This window comes from Kogia breviceps, chromosome 2 (assembly GCF_026419965.1).
Source record: "Kogia breviceps isolate mKogBre1 chromosome 2, mKogBre1 haplotype 1, whole genome shotgun sequence".
NCBI lineage: Eukaryota > Metazoa > Chordata > Mammalia > Artiodactyla > Physeteridae > Kogia > Kogia breviceps.
In genome coordinates, this window is record NC_081311.1 from 122669749 (window position 1) to 122689308 (window position 19560).

General features: G+C 40.8%; 1 protein-coding gene across 1 annotated transcript in view; it reads right to left on the reverse strand.

Annotated features, from left to right (window-relative positions):
- The window catches only part of NMI (N-myc and STAT interactor), a 116101-nt gene that overhangs the window by 54051 nt on the left and 42490 nt on the right, over positions 1 to 19560 (reverse strand). The window lies entirely within an intron of this gene.

Consider the following 19560-nt stretch of genomic DNA (forward strand, 5'->3'; position numbering starts at 1 on the left):
TGAATAGAAGTGTTGGAAGATAAAGTTAGATATATCTCTCAAAAAGTAAGCAAAAAAGACAAGTGTGAAAAACAGAAGAAGAGACAGGAAAACTAGAGGATAAGACAATAAGTTCCAATATCTAATATACAGTAATATGAATGCTAGAAAGAGACAACTTGAGAAAGAGAGAGGAGAAAGCAGCAAAATAATCAAGAAAAATTCCCAAGGGACTTCCCTGATGGTCCAGTGGTTAGGACTCCATGTTTCCACTGCAGGGGACATGGTTCGATCCCTGCCTGGTTGGGGAACTAAAATCCCGCAAGCCACACAGCATGGCCAAAAAGAAGAGAAAAAAGAAAATTTCCCAATATTTGAGTATTCCAGATCCTAGGAGCCCACCATCCAAAACAATGGTGGGGAAAGTCTCTCAAAGAACATACAACTTCATGAAATTTCACAGCACCAGGGACAAAGAGAAGATTTAACAAGATTCTGGGGTTGGGGAGAAAGAAATTCAGGAATCAAAATATCATCAGACTTCTCAACAGCAACACTGGAAAGCTTGATGCAATAAAGCTTTAATGTCATTAAAATTCTGAGGAGGATAATTTCGAACTGAGAATTCTATAAATTATCAGTCAAGCATATCAGCCAGGATCCTGGCCTGAAAAGAGAGGGTGCACTCCAGGAGGATAATGGAGAAGCTTTAATAAAGGAACTGACTGTGAAGGTTTGAGCAGAGCCTATTACCACCAGGGCACAAAGGGAAGAATGAATTCCTAGCATGCAGAGGGTAGATTCTCGCAAATGGTTACAAGACAAGAACTGCATCCTTTAGCAGAGGATGCGGATAACTGCCTCAAGCTGACGGGAAGGAGGCCAGGAAATATAGGCCCTAACCTCCCTCCTCTTGCCTCCCTCCAATCTCTTACCCGTTTCCCACTGGCCAGACACCCTGAAGGCCAGGTGGCAAGTGACTCCAACAATGTTGTTTGTAAACCTCAGCTCTCAGGAAACTGAGTAGGGTGGAGATGGGTAGAGTAAGTAATAAAGACTAAAGTTGCTAAAATGTGTAAAGTCTTTAGAATAATGCCCATTTTATACATACATACATACATATATATATATATATATATATTTTTTTTTTTTTTTTTTTTTTTTTCCCGCACTTCTAGGCTTGGAATCTTAGATCCCCAACCAGGGATGGCACCTGTGGCCTTGGCAGTGAAAGTGCAGAGTCCTAGCCACTGGACTGCCTGGGAATTCCAAATGCCCATCACCTTTTAAACACTCAATATATCTTAGTTATTATTGTTGTTGTTGTTATTGTTAGTTCACTATCATTATTGTCATTAACAGGGAACTATTAAAATTCACGTGAAATCAAATACTGACAAACTTGCTAACCATTTTCTAAATCCACTTCCTCTTTCCCTGATAAGGTTCTTCAACACAAATACATAAAATATATTATAAAATTTTATTAGCATCAAAAAATATTTCCACTGATTCCAGGGACTTTTCAAATTCTTTCCAGATTTATTAGTGATACTTCATTTGGAATAAATTTTTATTGCACTTACTGGTAGTGATGTGTAATTCAGAAGTAGTGTGACTGGGCACAGATAACCACAAAGAATTAAGTCAGCACTGCTGTTTTCCAGGAAAATGTTATGGCCTTAATAGTACCTTCCCATGAAGTAACTTAATCAGATCACCATAGTGCAATGTTTTGCAAAATAAGTACTGTAATACCCAGAAGTGCTAAACAGAATGGGGTAAAAGGTTGGGATGGGTGGAGTGCTTAATAATAAAATAATAGAATTGAATCGACCTCAAAATATGACTAGTTCAAGACACAAATAGCCATTATTACACAAAACGTATTGTTCAATGTTTCACCACATGTGATGTAAGTTTGAATAATAATGAGATGCCAATTTTGGTCTACCAAATTAGCAAAAATTTTAAAAATTATTCTATCTAGTGTTTGTTGGAGTGGAAGAAAAATGGTACTCATACTGATGGTGGAGTGTTTATTAGTGCAAACTTTTCTAGAGAGCAAGCTGGTATTATGTATTAAAAGTCCTTAAAACATTCAGACCCATCACAGTCTACATGGAGGAGACAGAAATGAAAAGGATACCATATTATGCATGGTAGAAACGTGTTCCATGCACTATGGGAACAGAGAAGTAGAAATGATTCATGCTCAAAAGAAGCAAAGATCATTTCACAAGAGATGGCATTTGGATAGGATTTTGAAGAAGTAATAAAAGTTCATCTGTCAGAGAGAAAAATTTCAGAAGTTAGTCACACTTCTCCAGAGTTACATATCACTATGCAAAACACAGCAGCGTGGAAAGGCATACTCATCAATAGTGAGATTTTGATGTATCTGGAGAGGTGGGAGACAGTTCCTGACATTGCTTGTAAAATCATAACGCAGAGACAAGTTAAACAATTGCCTATCTGCAGCACTCCCTCCCCGCAACCACCAAAAACCCCTAATCTGGCAAAAAAGAAGATGAAACAAGAAGGCTGACATAGAGACAAATATTTAGGAAGCTAAAGTGGAATTTGTTCCAAGCAAAAGGGCAGCCAGGTTAGCAAGGAGTGGGCATGAGCTGGTAGTGGCAAGTAGCCTGAGATGTCACACTACCACTTATAATTATATTAAATATTTAAGAATAAAATAACTCTATTTTATATTGACTATTTATATTTATATTGACTATTTTGAAAAAAATCAATTTTAATAAAGAAGTCATTTTTGCCACTTTTACAAATGAACTTCTATAACCACAAGTACACCAGGAAGGATGACAGAAATAAGGAAAATCTGAGATACATTTTAAAAATATATTTATTTATTATTCATTTTTGGCTGTGCTGGGTCTTAGTTGCGGCATCCAGGATCTTCATTGCGGCATGTGGGCTTCTTAGTTGAGGCATGCGGACTCTTAGTTGTGGCTTGCATGTGGAATCTAGTTCCCCGACCAGAGATTGAACCTGGGCACCCTGCACTGGGAGTGCAGAGTCTTACCCATGGGACCACCAGGGAAGTCCCTGAGATACATTTTTTTAAAACCCAGGAAGATCTGAATGCAGCAGTAACAGCTGGCAGTAACTGTTATTAACTAAAAGAAAAGAGAGCAGTAGACGTCTGCCTGCATTCTGAGTCTCCCTGCTTCCTTTTCCCTGGTTTAGAGTAACCTTCTCTGTCCTCCCTTAAAAATGTCTTCTTCCATCTCCTCATCTCTTCTTTTTTTTTTTTTTCCTCATCTCTTCTTAATTGGGAAATCCCAGGCAGAGGAGGGGATGGGCCAGCAGTCAGAAGACACAGGGCTCCCCCGCCTCTCACATCCAGCTGTGCACATTTTCTTTGACTAGCTGAGAGGGATAAAAGCCAAGAAGGAAAGAGAGGAAATTCCACTTGGAGAGTCCTAAATGTACACTATTTCTTGGAATGTCTTTCTTCTCTTTATTTCCTCAAGCCACGTGTGTGTGTGTGTGTGTGTGTGTGTGTGTGTGTGTGTGTGTGTGTGACAGACAGAGAAAGAGAAGGAGGAGGAAGGGAGGGAGAGGGAATTTGAAGTTATTCAGTTGCCAGTTGGTTTGCACCTCTGCTGCCATCTCCACCCTGCTCTATTGGTGAGGGGGAGAGATATAAGGATAATGACAATTTAAATGGAAGACCTTTTAAAATACAGATTTATGTTTTATTCTAATTTGCAAATTATATATTCTGGGAGCAGTAGTCATGTACCATAACTAATTTTCCAAAATTCAGAATGTTTCCTGGATTGTGATACTCCAATGGAATAATCAATATGGACTTCTTTGAAAAATATTTTATAAAGCACCAAGGGAATTAGCATTTACTGAGTGCCTGTTATGTGCCTGGTACTTCTCACGTGTTAGCTCACAGAAATCTCACAGGAACCCTGCAACCTATTTACCCACATATTACAGACAAGTAAACTGAAGTTCAATGAGATAGAACATGCTCAGGGGGCTTCCCTGGTGGCGCAGTGGTTGGGAGTCCGCCTGCCGATGCAGGCGACATGGGTTTGTGCCCTGGTCTGGGAAGGTCCCACATGCCGCGAAGCGGCTGGGCCTGTGAGCCATGGCCGCTGAGCCTGCGTGTCCAGAGCCTGTGCTCCGCAACAGGAGAGGCCACAACAGTGAAAGGCCCGCATACAAAAAAAAAAAAAAAAAAAAAACATGCTCAGGGTCACAAAGCTAATGCATCTGATTTCAAATCTGTTCTCTTCTCAGTACCACACTGTCTCTCTCTTACAAATTATCATTATTATTATGATGAATACACTTCTGAGGTTGAAGGTGAATTCAATGGAATAACTATGTTTGTGGCAGGGCTTTACCAAAACAGCATTGTTTTGAAGAATATATTTGTTCATTTGCTCAATAAACCTTACTGATGTGCCAATGATATGTCCTGAATTGACTCTTGATTCAGAAAATGTTATCATAAAAATGAACTCTTAAGATAGTCTGAGAGAAATTCATTCTACCTGTGGAGGATAAAGGAAGGTTTCATGAGGGATAGGGAACAAAATTTTGAATAGATTGTTTTCTGGTGGAGGAAGGGGAAACATAGATGTATGTGGTACATTTAGAAATGGCAAATATCAACACTCAATGAAAAATGGCAAAAATTGTGTGAAAAGCAATGTGCAGGTCTCTGGCACTGAAACTGAGCAGATCCAATGGAACAGCAAAAATGAAACATGGAAATATGTCCTTGTAGTACTTGAAATGATCATAAAGTAGACTCATGAGTGCTGACATTCCTGACTTTCATTTCTTCCTCTCCAAGCCAAAAAGGGATAACAAGCCCACAGTTCTGGGATCTCCTGATCTGAGGAATTCCACATTCTTACAGGTATCAGAGATGACCAAACTTTAGACATGCTTTCATGATGACTATAAGGTGCATTAGAAAGGAGCATCCCCCCCCCAAAAAAAAAAGAAAGAAAAGAAAGGAGCATCCCTACAATATTGTATCCTTGATCTTGTGCAAAGGTAAACTCAGACAAGTCTGAGTCATCATTCTTGCCAATCCTTAAAATCCACCCGGTTTTAGTAGTTCAGCCTAGCATAAAAAAAGAGTCCCAGAGCTAGAAATACAAATGATCAATAAGCATACAAGAATATATTCAACCTCATTGTTTTAGGATCTACCTAAGTAAATGTGAAATCTATGGGGCTATAAGACATTTCTCAATGTTTCTCATACTTTCCATGTTTCTGTCCTTTTGCATTATTAGGCTTCAAGATAATTTCTCTTTTCTATACCCCAGGTCTTATTCAGTCTTCAGTTGTCTCCATTCTGCTATTCAGCTTATCTACTGAGTTTTTGTTTCAATGATCATATTTTTCATTACCATCATTGTTCATTGGTTCTCTTTCATATTATTCTGTTCTTGTTTCATGGTTACAACCCACTCTTACCTCTTGCTCTATAAATTCAACTTCCACAGATGTTAGCTGAGTTAAGTGCTTCCCTTTCATGGTTGTGATTATTCCTTTAATGGTTGGTGATGCTTGCTTTTCAGTTCCTCTGTGTCTTTGAGATCACACATTTGCCTGTCTGAGAATTCTGCTTCTGTTCAACAGAGTCTGCACCAGTTATTGTTGGGAAAGAGTTGAATCTGATGCCTATTGGGATGTTACAGTAGCTTATCTTCTGGAAATACCAGCTCCTTTCTGAGGGTAAAAAGTCACCCAGCGTAGTGCCCTGCCTCTGGCCCAAGTGCTTACCCTCACTGTTCTAGTTAGGAGGGAACAGTTCTGCTGTCTTCCTCTTGCCTGGCCAGGGCTGATCTGTTTAACCATTCTGGATGCTTCCCCAATCATACTAATGATTGCTGAAGGGACACTTTCTATTCCTTACAGTCACTGCTATGTGTTCAGAGCAATCCCGAAGCCAATCCCACCTTTAGCAGAAGCACTTTCCTCCTTATGTATTTTCCTCTACTTAGCTAATCATATCTGTTTCTCTTTGGAATTTTTCAAAATTTCTGTTTGATGATGGCATTTTCCTGATTTTTAGTACTTCTATGAATGCATTTTTCTCTTAAATTTTTTTATTTTGTGGCTGCTGTGGAATTTCTATAAAGAGGAGAGTTAAGGGCTACAATCTGTTCCTTATGGCGGAGACTTTTTTTTTAACTTCTTATTTTATACTGGAGTGTAGGTGATTAACAATGTCATAATTAGTTTCAGGTATACAGCAAAGTGATTCAGTTATATATATATATATTTATCTATTCTTTTTCAAATTCTTTTCCCATTTAGATTGTTACATAATATTGAGCAGAGTTCCCTGTGGTATACAGTAGGTCCTTGTTGGTTATTATTTTAAATATAGCAGTGTGTACATGTCATTCCCAAACTCCCTAACTATCCCTCCCTCCCATGCTTCCCCCCTGGTAACCATAAGTTCGTTCTCTAAGTCTCTGAGACTGTTTCTGTATTGTAAATAAGTTCATTTTTATGTGTTTTGTTTTTTTGTTTTATGGATTCCACATATAAGCGATACCGTACGATATTTGTCTTTCTCTGTCTGACTTACTTCATAGAGGAGACTTTTAAATCTAATGGTATGCATTGAGTGCTATTGAAACATAGGTAAATAAATAATTATTTCAAAAATTTGTATATATGTGTGTGTTCTTGTATATATTTATTTCTATTTATTTATTATCCCAATAGCACCTGATGGCAAGGTATACTAAATATATGGTAATACAAACACACACACACACACACACACACACACACACACACACACACACACGCTATGCCATTCAATTAAAAAGTCTCTTCATTTAGAACAGATTGCAGGGACTTCCCTGGTGGCACAGTGGTTAAGAATCTGCCTGCCAACGCAGGGGACATGGGTTCGAGCCCTGGTCCGAGAAGATCTCACATGCCGCAGAGCAACTAAGCCCGTGCAGCACAGCTACTGAGCCTGAGCTCTAGAGCCTGCAAGCCACAACTACTCAGCACACGTGCCACAACTACTGAAGCCTGTGCACCTAGAGCCCGTGCTTCACAACAAGAGAAGCCACTGCAATGAGAAGCCCTCACACTGCAATGAAGAGTAGCCCCTGTTTGCCTCAACTAAAGAAAGCCCATATGCAGCAACGAAGACCCAACGCAGCCATAAATAAATAAATAAATTTATTTTAAAAAAGATTGCAGTCCTTAATTCTCTCAAATAAATGAATTTAATTGGACCAGGGAGTCATAGAAGTTCATGAAGTAGAGGACTCCTGAAAAGAGTCATGAAGGTTGAAGTAATTATGGAAAGAAACATGCTGTAGACAGTTTCTTGGTCCTTAAGAGGTGCCCTCTAACTTCAGGATAAAAATTCAAACTCCTTAGGTTTGCAAAGAAGACTTGGCTCGTGCCACCCTCTGGTCTCATTTCCGATCACTTCCCCATCTCCTACTATGCCCCTTTCCCCTGCTAAACTGAAGAACTTGCTGTTCTCCAAAGGAATCAGCTGTTTCGGTTTCTGAACTTCTACATGTGTATTTTCCTCTGCTTAGAACATTTTGGCCCTGGCAAGATTATCACATCCAAATATTAACACTGTTTAAAGAGAATTCTTTGTTTAAAAACTCCAACTGATAATGTGTTTATTGTGATTAGCTACCATGTTTCATCCCATTATATGTAACATTATCTTCCTTTCCAAGGATGCCACAGCATGATTTATGTGTCAGCCTCCCCTTGATCCTAAGGCCATCAATATCTCTGAGCGTTGGCCGTGCAGTGACAGGGTATTAGATAGGTATAAAGGCTTTCCGAAAACACCATATTTCCCTTCTCTGGGAGAAAACATGTTGGCTTTATTAATGATGTGTGAAAAGGACTCAACAGACTTGGATCTTAATCCAGATTCTGATAAATATGATCTTGACAAGCCAAGACAGTTTATTGGGTTGGCCAAAAAGTGCTTTCAGTTTTTAAATAAAAATAAAAGACACATTTTTCATTTTCACCAAGAACTTTCCTGAACAACGTATTCACCCTTCTGTTCCACTACCTTCTGCCATTTTTCAGGCAACTTCATAATTCCATCTTCCCAAAATTTTTATCTTTTTGAGCAAAGAACTGTTCCAGGTGCCTTTTACAGTCTTCCAGGGAATTAAAATTTTTTCCATTAAGAGAATTTTGTAAAGACTGAAATAAATGGAAATCTGAAGGTGCAATATCTAGTGAATATTGTGGATGAATCAGAACTTCCTAGCCAAGCTGTAACAGTTTTTGCTCCGTCATCAATGAAACATGTGGTCTTGTGTTATCCTGATAGAAGATTATGTGTTTTCTGTTGACTAATTCTGGACTCTTTTCATCTAGTGCTGCTTTCAGTTGATCTAGTTGGGAGCAGTACTTGTTGGAATTAATCGTTTGGTTTTCCAGAAGGAGCTCATAATAGAGGACTCTCTTCCAATACCACCATATACACAACATCACCTTCTTTGGATGAAGACCTACCTTTGGTGTGGTTGGTGGTGGTTCATTTTGCTTGCCCCACAATCTCTTCCATTCCACATTATTATACAGTATCCACTTTTCATTGCCTGTCACAATTTGTTTTAAAAACAGAACATTTTCATTATGTTTCAATAGAGAATCGCATGCGGAAATAGGGTCAAGAAGGTTTTCTTCACTTAACTTATGTGGAACCCAAACATCAAAGCGATTAACATAACCAAGCTGCTGCAAATGATTTTCAATGCTTGATTTGGATATTCTGAGTATGTCAGCTATCTCCCTCATGATATAAGGTTGATTGTTCTCAATGAATGTCTCGATTTGATCATTATCAACTTCAAATGGTCTACCCAACCGTGGAGCATTGTCCAGCAAGAAATCTCCAGCATGAAACTTCGCAAACCATTTGACACATTCTATCAGGCACAGAACTTTCTCCGTATACTGCACAAATCTTTTTTTGCATTTCAGTTGTGTTTTTACCTTTCTTGAAATAATAAAGCATAGCATACTATGCCAGAAATGTTGCTTTTTTGCTTCCATCTTCAATATTAAAATGGCTATACAGGGCTTCCCTGGTGGCGCAGTGGTTGAGTCCGCCTGCCGATGCAGCAGACGCGGGTTCGTGCCCCGGTCCGGGAAGATCCCACATGCCGCGGAGCGGCTGGGCCCGTGAGTCATGGCCGCTGAGCCTGCGCGTCCGGAGCCTGTGCTCCGCAGAGGGAGAGGCCACAGCAGTGAGAGGCCCGCAAAAAAAAAAATAATAATAATAATAATAATAAATAATAAAATGGCTATACAAAAATTCACCGATTTTGATTTTTTTTTAATGCACGTTGATATGACAGCTGTCACAATACAAACTAATAAAATTGTTTCGAATGAAATTAAAGACAACTAAGTGCTACTAGAGCCATCTTACAGAAAAAACTGAAAGAACCTCTTGGCCAATGCAATAATTTCTCTGGGCCTCTGTTTCTACATTGAGGATACACTCTCCACAAGAGGGTGTTAAAAAGGTGCTCCTCCACCTCTCTCCCAGGTTTCAAATTTGGTAACAGATCAAATAAACTTTAAAAAAATTTTCTGAATTAATTTAATTACTCAGTAACCAACATTATTATTTAAATACTCGAATAATAATAATAATGAAAAATGTTTCCCATCAGTCTTGGAATTCTTCCTTCTCATTCTTTACATTGTTGCACAGTATTCCAAGATATGGCCAAACCATCATTTATTTAATCATTCCTTTGTCGATTTACATCACAGTTGCTTCTAATTTGTCTTATTATACACGGTGTTAGAGGGAACATCCTAGTAAGAAGTTGTATAGTTTCTAATGTATCTGCTTTACTTACAGCAAAAAGTCTGTGCTCTGAGCTTTGTTCCCACCATAAATTGGCTAAGAAGCATTAAAACAAAGGTCTCCAGTGTATTCAGATAAAAGCCCCCTTGAGCTAGAGAATAGTGACAAAGCATTTTCACTTGAAATCTGACAACTGTAACCTGGAGCTAGATGAACATCAGCTGTGGGCAGCGGTCCCTTGGAAAAGTATGTCAGGGCTGACACGTAGGGTGCTGACTCTCTTGAGGTTTGGGCCAAGGCTGAGCACTAAAGGGGGCTCAGAGCAGGGAGTAAATCCTTGAGAGAACTCAGAGCCTCACAGTAAGGTGAACTACTCTATTTGCTGAGTCACTGGAACCATAAAGACAGGAGACAGCAGAGAATCCCTTATCTTGCTCCTCATAATAGCACTGTGGGTCTTGTGAAAGAAACACGTGTAATTACTGGCCACAGCAGGAAATCTGGAAGCTTCTTCTCTCTTCTGCTAGTATGGAGGCTATTGAGGGAGGTCACTGACCACCCTCACCTGAAGAGTTGACAGTAGTGAGAGAGAAGCCCTGGACCCATGGAGGGCAGCACCACAGAACAAAATAGCAAAAGTAAAAATAAGACCAGTCTAACTGAAAGTGCCAAACAGGCCAAGGAAGACTGATGAACTGACTTCACAGGAACCCTATGTACTGAACACTACTAAATGCCAGCATGATGCTAGGGGCTCTTATAGTCAACATCTCCTCTCCTCCTCTCCTCACGAGTACTCTAAAAGGGATGTTATTACATACCCCGTTGGACATACGAAAACATATGTCAAGCAAGACCCAAAGAGGTTCTTCCTCCCTCCCTCCCTCCCTCCCTCCCTTCTTCCTTTCTTCCTTTCACAAATATTTGTTCAGAATCTGTGATGTACCAGGTACTATTCTCGGCACAGCATACAGAGGTAAACCAGGAAGATAAGTTCCCTGCTTTCATGGATCTATATCCTTGCAGAAGATGACAAATAATAAAACAAACAAATGAGTTAAAATATAAACAAATATGTAAATAAACAAGAAAAATATTAGATTGCAATAAGTGTATTTAAGAATATTAGGGGGCTTCCCTCGTGGCACAGTGGTTGAGAATCCGCCTGCCGATGCAGGGGACATGGGTTCATGCCCCAGTCCGGGAAGATCCCACATGCCGCGGAGCAGCTGGGCCCATGAGCCATGGCCACTAAGCCTGCACGTCCGGACCCTGTGCTCCACAAAGGGAGAGGCCACAACAGTGAGAGGCCCATGTACCACAAAAAAGAAAAAAAAAAAAAAAATTAGGTTGTGATAGATGTAAAGTAGGGTGATACCGGGGAATTTTCTGGGGTGATGGAGATGCTCTACATCATTTTAAAAATTTTTATTGGAGTATAGTTGATTTACAATGTTGTGTTAGTTTCAGGTGTACAGCAAAGTGAATCAGTTATACATATACATGTATCCACTCCTTGAGATCCCCTACATCTTGATTATGGTGGTTACACAATTGTATATGTTTGTCAGAATTCATAGAATGGTAAACCTTATAGAGGGTGACTCGCCCTATGTAAATTAAATCGTGAAAAACTTGACGTTTAAGAAATAGGATCCTAGGGCTTCCCTGGTGGCACAGTGGTTAAGAATCCGCCTGCCAACGCAGGGGACACGGGTTCCAGCCCTGGTCCAGGAAGGTCCCACATGCCATGGAGCAACTAAGCCCATGCACCACAACTACTGAGCCTGCACTCTAGAACCTGCAAGCCACAACTACTGAAGCCTGCACACCTACAGCCCAAGCTCTGCAACAAGAGAAGCCACTGCAATGAGAAGCCTGCACACCGCAATGAAGAGTAGTCCCTGCTCACCACAACTAGAGAAAGCTGCATGCAGCAACAAAAACTCAATGCAGCTAAAAAATAAATAATAAATAAATACATTTATTTTTAAAAAATAGGATCCTACAATAAAAAGCTATAGGAGGCTGCTGTAGATTGGGCAACAAAGTCCTCACTGAGAGGGTCATAATTAAGTTGAGATTTGAAAGTAAGGAAGATTACGGGAAAGGCGTGCCTTTTTGCAAAATCTCTATGGTGGGAATAAGCTTGGCTTGTTCAAGTTAGAGCAGGGCGGGTGAGGTTGGAAATGTGAACAAGAACCAGAACATGGGGGAGGTAAGAAACAAAGATCAGGAGACTGACGTTATTTTCGTGCCACAGGAGTACTTAAGTTTTTAAGCAGGGGAATTACAAGTTCTGATTTATGCTTTTGAAAGATCACTCAGGCTGCTATGCAGAGAATAACTTGTAGAAAGCAAACGTGGAAGGACACAGGAGGCTATTGTAATAGTCCAAGCAAGAGATTATGGTGTCATGGACTAGGGTGGAAGCATAGAGACAGAAAAAGGCAGATATAATACAATATAACTGTATTATATGAGTTAGGGTAACAAGTAAATCCCAATCTCAGTGGTTTAACAGAGTAGAATTTTCTTTGGTCTTCCTGACTGATGTGCTTCTTTCTATCTGGTACAGAGGAATGGGGCTCCTTCTACCTTTTGCCTGCACTCTCCTCCAGGGCCACGAAAGTCCTCCTCATTCAGGCATGAGATGGCAAATGTATGACCACCTGTGGGAAATTGTTATGGGCCTGGTCTGAAACTGTTATACATCAAGTTAACCCACACTCTATTAACTAGAAACTAGCCACATTCTCCATGCACCTAACTGCAAAGGAGGCAGAGAAATGTAGTCTATGACTATGCCCAGGTAGAAAGGGAACCTGGTTTGGTAATCATCTAACAATCTCTGCCGCCATTTTGTTTTGGAGGTAGAGATCACAGGTTGTGGTAATGGATTGAATGAAACTGATGAAAGGAAGAGAGGAATCAAGAAGGAAGCCTCAGCTGTACACCTGAATAACACAACATTGTAAATCAACTATACTCCAATAAAAGTTGAAAAAAAAAACAAAAAATAAGAAGGAAACCTCAGAATCTCTCACTAGTGATGATTGGTAACAGGGGTCAAAGAAGATTTAGGATATATGCTTGATTCCTCACCTTTCTGTAGCCTCACCTATTGTGAGGGAGGATGAATGGAAGGAGACAAGAAGATTTTGCCCATAGCAATCGAGCAGAACATAAAGGCAGACAGGGAGGAAGTTACCCTAAAGGGAAGCTGTCCCTGATGATATAAAGTATTTCTTTGAAGAAGGGTGTACTCACCTGTCTAATTATACCTAATACTTAGTGGGCAGAGCCACCAGTCTTGGTGGCAGCAAGCAGCAGTTAGTCTTGCCAGCATTATCAGTACTGAAGATGCTAAGACCAAACATCTTCCTGGTAGATCCTCCCTTCACTGGGTTAGAGAATGTGCAAAGACAATGGGCATAGTATTACCTTTAACTACACCCCTTCCAAAATCTCCCAGGTAAAGAATCAAGCCTGGGGCTTCCCTGGTGGCGCAATTGTGAAGAATCCGCCTGGTCCGGGAAGATCCCACATGCCACGGAGCAACTAAGCCCATGCACCACAACTACTGAGCCTGCGCTCTAGAGCCCGTGAGCCACAACTACTGAAACCCACACGCCTAGAGCCCGTGCTCCGCAACAAGAGAAGCCACCGCAATGAGAAGCCCACACACTGCAACGAAGAGTAGCCCCCACTCGCCGCAACTAGAGAAAGCCCGCGTGCAGCAATGAAGACCCAACTCAGCCAAAAATAAATAAATAAATAAATAAATTTTAAAAAAACGAATCAAGCCTACTTCATAACTTTTTAAATAGGAAATTGTGAACTTTTTGAGATCATCTCTTATTAATCTTTATATCCCCACATAGTACACAGTATAATGCTTAACATAAACTATGCCCTCTGTAAACATTTGTAAAAAATTAAATATTTATGGGTAGGCTAAGGTCAAGATTGATTATATACATAACAGGTTACCTGAAAGCAAGCATGTATGCCATGTGACCTCAGTACAAATTTATGAACTATGGTTTGGCTTCAGTTTTGATACCATTATGACTAAACTCATTCTCCTTAGAAAGACTGTTTAATCCTTTCACCCATTTACCTAGTTAGATGCACGATACTCAATTTTCTTAGAATTTATATTCTTTTCTAGCCATGATTTTCTTGGTATTCTTTATCAGTTTCATTGCCATGTCAATTAAGTTAATGCCTTTAAATATATGTATATGAATCACAACTTTTTTCATTATACAAATGATACATATTTATTGAACAAAAATTTACAAAATACAAAACGAAAAACAAAAAGAAGAAAATAGAAAATAGCCATAACCCAACCATGCAGACATATCTGGCATTTGTATAGTTTGTATAGTTTTCTGGACTTTTCATTTCATATATATTTACACATATCCCTCCTTTATCAAGATAGGATCACTCTGAACTTAATATTTCTGGATCTATTTTTTTTTATTTATTTATTTTATTTTATTTATTTTTGGCTGTGTTGGGTCTTCGTTGCTGTGTGTGGCTTTTCTCTAGTTGCGGTGAGCGGGGGCTACTCTTCGTTGCAGTGTGCAGATCTCTCATTGCAGTGGCTTCTCTTGTTGTGGAGCACGGGCTCTAGGTGTGCAGGCTTCAGTAGTTGTGGCTCGCGGGCTCTAGAGCACAGGCTCAGTAGTTGTGGTGCATGGGCTTAGTTGCTCCTCAGTGGGATCTTCCGGGACCAGGGCTCGAACCTGTGTCCCCTACATTGGCAGGTGGATTCTTAACCACCGCGTCACCAGGGAAGGGAAGCCCTCAGGGAAGCCCTCTGGACCTACTTTAAAAACAGTATTTAAGGGCTTCCCTGGTGGTGCAGTGGTTGAGAGTCCGCCTGCCGATGCAGGGGACGCGGGTTCGTGCTCCGGTCTGGGAGGATCCCACATGCCGCGGAGCGGCTGGGCCCGTGAGCCATGGCCACTGGGCCTGCGCGTCTGGAGCCTGTGCCCCGCAACGGGAGAGGCCACGGCAGTGAGAGGCCCGCGTATGGAAAAAAAAAAACAAAAAAATTTTTAAAAGCAAATTCTAACTGAGCATATTTTAAATTTGTTTTCAAATATGTATTCTTTGTTCCAGCTTCATAGATCATGGCAATTTCTCCTGAAAGCAGATATAGGTAAGACTTATTCTGTGAACCTCAATGATGCAAATGAGTCAAAGTTTAACTAAAAGGATTTCAGGTCAACATAGTAAGGGCAGCATAGCAGGTATTCACAACACAGGTAGAATTCGAACCAGTTGGTCTCTAAGTCCCCAGCAATGAGTTCTGTGATTCTCTAACTAGAATAAGGGAAGAGAAGAGGTAGGGAAGAGGAGGCAAGAGTTTTCAAGATTTATCAGAGGTATAGGGAATTGTTTGATTGGAATGAATGCATAAATAAATTTGGAAGGCAGATCACAGGCAAACTGGGGAGTTGTGTGTCATAAGGAGAAGGGGTGGGGAGAGGAAGGATATTAAGTACATTAATAATTATCTCCGGGCTTCCCTGGTGGCGCAGTGGTTGAGAATCCGCCTGCCGATGCAGGAGACACGGGTTCGTGCCCTGGTCCGGGAAGATCCCACATGCCGCGGAGCAACTAAGCCCGTGAGCCATGGCCGCTAGGCCTGCGCATCCGGAGCCTGTGCTCCGCAACGGGAGAGGCCACAACAGTGAGAGGCCCGCATACTGCAAAAAAAAAAAAAAAAAAAAAAAAAAAAAAAAAATAATAATAATTATCTCCATCTCTTTGCTCTTCTCTTTCTCCTTCTCCTCCTGGCTTCAGCTTTTGCATCTGAATGTCCCTAGACTCCCAGACTTCTGAAGTCATCCTTTGCTTTAAGTACCCATACACACTCACTTCTTCCTATAAATCAGGACAGATTAAGTTATGCTAACAGTAATGAACAACTCCCAAATCTCAATGACTTAAAACAATAAAGGTTTATATTTCATTCATGCTGCATAACATCAGGCTCAGTCAGGGATCCAAGTGATAGAGCAGCCACCATCTCAAATAGTTCCCTCCATATAGGAGGGAAAGAGAGTTCTGGAGAATCAGCAATCAAATGCTCATCTCTAAGATAACATATCTAATTTCTGCTTACATCTAATTGGCCAGAATTAGTCACATGATCCCACCAAACCACAGAGGGTCACAGGGTACAATGCTACCAAAGTGCTGCTGGAAGGCGGAGAACCAGAAATACTTGGTGGGTATTACTAATGAATGTCACACGATATACCTACGGGAAATCCACTGTCAGTTTCAGATCTCTTTCTGACTTCTGTTTTCCTGTAAACTTTAAAGCCTATTGTTCTGCTCAGTCATATTCACTTTCTAAAAACTTCTTGATATAAAATAATTAAATGTTTCACTTTTCCATATATTTCCCATTGTTCTACATAGGCTCTATCCAGCCTACTGGCCCTGTAAAAGTTTGCAGCATTCCATGTGAAGATTAAGTATTTATTGAATGAATGAGTGGAATGCCACACATTTCTTAAACCTTACTCTGTGCCATGCATTAGAATTTCTCTCCAATTGTTTTAAATCGTGCACTAGGGAAGTGAGCGTTATTTCCTTTTATATCTTTATTCATACCATAGTGAGCTTTTATTACCTTTATTCATACCATAGTCCATATGGAGCTCTTGGGGTGGGTAGGGCATTCCTGTATTTTAATTTAATGGCCTTACTGGCAGTTTTCTTAAAGATGTTCTCTACTGACATATTTCGTAATTCACTGAGCTCCACACTTTTTTCTTACCTTCTCCTCTCTTTCCTTCACTTTCCAAGATTACAAAATATATGATATAATCAATAAATGATATAGTTTATATTTTAGTTTTCATACTGTATGCCAAAGAATTGCATTTTCCCACAATGTCTTGCTGGGAAATTGAAATCCAGTCTTTTTAAAAGTATAATCAGACATGAGATCTCTTAGAACGTGTTTCTCTTTCCTCTCTTCCTTTTCCTCCCCCTTGGTCCACATCCACCTGACACTTCTCCATACCTTTTCCCAGTCAGCTGAGGCTGAGCATGTTGAAAGGATTTTAAATGTCTTCTTCTTCCTCTGACAGATACTTGAAACTCCACCCTAGAGACTCTTTTTTTTTTTTACTTTAAATTTGTGGAATAGTGACATCACTAAACCACTGTGCCAGCTTAGGAGATCTTAAAGCTTGTTCAGTGCGGTCTTAGCCCAAATCAAGTGTAGAGTTGTCCCTACCTTGTCTTTAGGTGTCTAGTAGCTGCTTAGGCTTATGGGCATTGGAACACTGTGGGGAAGCAGCTGAAAGGGGAGGTACTTCTGCATAAAAGCAGTCCTGCTGTGTTTTCAGCCAGTGACTGGTGGGTGCAATCAAGAGATTGGGGGCAGGGGGTGTTGGTGGTGACATTTATCCCTGAAGGCAGAGCATTGGACTGGCCAAGTCTTCTGAGCCCTTGAAAGGAATTTTCATCAGTGTATCTTCTCTCCGCTCCTCAGACACATCCTGGGTAGTGTGTACTGGGGGGTGGGCAGGGAGTGCTTATTATCTTGGGTAACTTCCAAGGTAAGTTCACAAACAAAACTCCCTCTCTCTCCTCTCTCCTTGTCCCTCTGGTTCTCCTCTGAATTCCCACCCACACCCCCTGCATCTTTTCCATACAAAACCCTCATTCTCCTCTTTTCTTCCACAGTAGAAGTGAACACCCCCTCAAAACCAGAGCCCACACGTTTAGGCACTGTTTTCTCTTTGCTGAATGATAGGGTTTCCAAACGTTGTACAGAGGTGGGGGAATTGCATGGGGAAATGGGAGGGGGAGAAAGAAATTCTCCACCCTAGATTGGGTTAATCCATCAAAGTCATCATTAAATGTTATGTTAAAACAAGTTGAACATTTACACCCTGTTATACTTGGAGCTTTGTTAAAATGCAGATGAACACAGAAGGGTATCTCTTGTTCTTTATTTGACCTAAGTAAAGATTAATTCCCAACCCTTTCCTGAGAGTAATTTTTGATAAATGAGACCTAGAGGGAACTGAGTACTTTAGACAGATGCAGAAAGCACATGGGCAGACAATATGACCAGGAAAAAGAATGGGGAAGGCTGTGACGGTTCTGCTGTAGGCTTGCACAAGTAAAGCTATACTTACTTCCTAAACCACGAACTTAAAATACTCATATAGGGCCTCCCTGGTGGCGCAGTGGTTAAGAATCTGCCTGCCACTGCAGGGGACACGGCTTCTAGCCCTGGTCCAGGGAGATCCCACATGCTGCAGAGCAACTAAGTCCGTGCACCACGACTACTGAGCCTGCGCTCTAGAGCCCGCGAGCCACAGCTATGAGCCCGTGAGCCAAACTACTGAAGCCTGCGCGCCTAGAGCCCGTGCTCCACAAGAGAAGCCACTGCAATGAGAAGCCCATGTATCGCAACAAAGAGTAGCCCCTGCTCACTGCAGTTAAAGCCCACACGCAGCAACGAAGACCCAATGTAGCCAAAAATAAGTAAGTAAATTAATTTTTAAAAATACTCATATAATTCCACTTTCCAGAGAAATATCATGGTTTGTTCCTTCCAACTCTATTTATCCTATTCCTGCTGACCATGCCTATCTTCTTCATAGTCACGCCTACCTGGTCTAGACTAGATCCTCTTTTGCACCAAACTTAAACCCTCTAATTCTGTCAGTGAACTGGGATATAATCCCCTCATCTCTCATCTGCTGTGGGTCTAAAATAGAGAGTTTTGAACCCTAACAGCTTTATGCGCATCTCAGTGAGCATCCAGTAAATTCTGCACCCTCAGCCTACCCCCCACAATTGCTCTTTCCAGGAGATACAAGATCAGTCTAAGCCTTTGATGTGCAACACAAAGATGCCTAAGGGATTCAAGGCTAACTTTAGATCAGAGCAAATCCAGATTCCAATATCAATGGCGGAACTAAGAAAGCATGAGAGAAATGAATATAATGGGAGCAAATGGGAAGCCGTTTGGTAGCAAGAGTAGAGACGCTAAGTAGCGAAGAATGACAAATGAGAAAGAGAAGCCAAATCTGCCCCCAAAAATGGCTGTCAATCAACAGGAAATGCCACCAGCATCAGAGCAGTGGGATATTACCAGACAGGTTCCCCAAGGACCCTGCACAAAAGGAGAGGAAAATTTGGGGTATTTCAAGGCATGGTGACTTTTCTATGATAACTGTTACCTATGATTTTGATCATCTTCAAAGTTAGAGTGGTTAGGGGAACCTAAGGCCATATTTTAATTCACTTTATGACTATCTACCCACCCACCTTCCTCCCCCCAAATCAAGGATTTGTAGCCTGGAAAAATTTGTGTTATAAGATAGCCCCAAAATGCTGGAATGTCCTAAGTCTCTGAAACTGAACTACTTTTCTGGAAGCTGATGTATTTACTTACTGACCACAATAAACCAAGGACTGCAACAGACCCCACCCAGGACAAAAGCAGACAGAAGAGAGCGTAAAGAAATGCTACATCACTGGAGACAGTTTAGAGTTTACCAGCTATGCACACTTTTGTTTCAAACTTTCTATACAAGCTTGGCAATGTTTAAGGAAAACTAAAGTAACATTAGACACTTTAGTCAAGTTCAAGATTAGTGTTTAACCCCAAACCCCATACCGCATAATTGACTTACTACAAATAAGATATTCAGGGTTTCTCTTAAATTCCTACT